This window comes from Rhagoletis pomonella, unplaced genomic scaffold (assembly GCF_013731165.1).
Source record: "Rhagoletis pomonella isolate Grant_MI unplaced genomic scaffold, Rhpom_1.0 Rhpom_scaffold_00001, whole genome shotgun sequence".
Taxonomy (NCBI): domain Eukaryota; kingdom Metazoa; phylum Arthropoda; class Insecta; order Diptera; family Tephritidae; genus Rhagoletis; species Rhagoletis pomonella.
The window spans coordinates 12639-12888 of NW_023458555.1; positions in this window are offsets into that span (position 1 = coordinate 12639).

Genomic DNA, 250 nt, shown 5'->3' on the forward strand with positions numbered 1-250 from the left:
AAAAGGACTATATTCGAGAACATTGTCGAGTTTATATCAGTCCTTAACATATAATTTTTTCAAAATATATATTGCAAAATTTCAAGGATATTCAAGGATACAATTTTTAAGGACATTTTCAATACCTTATGCACCAAAAAATTTTATCTGTTCTTTCTCTACAGAATTTTCTTTTTAATTTGATACCCATATTGTTTTTCTATGCCCTAAATATTTTAAACCATTTTCGGAATTATTTATATTATTAAAT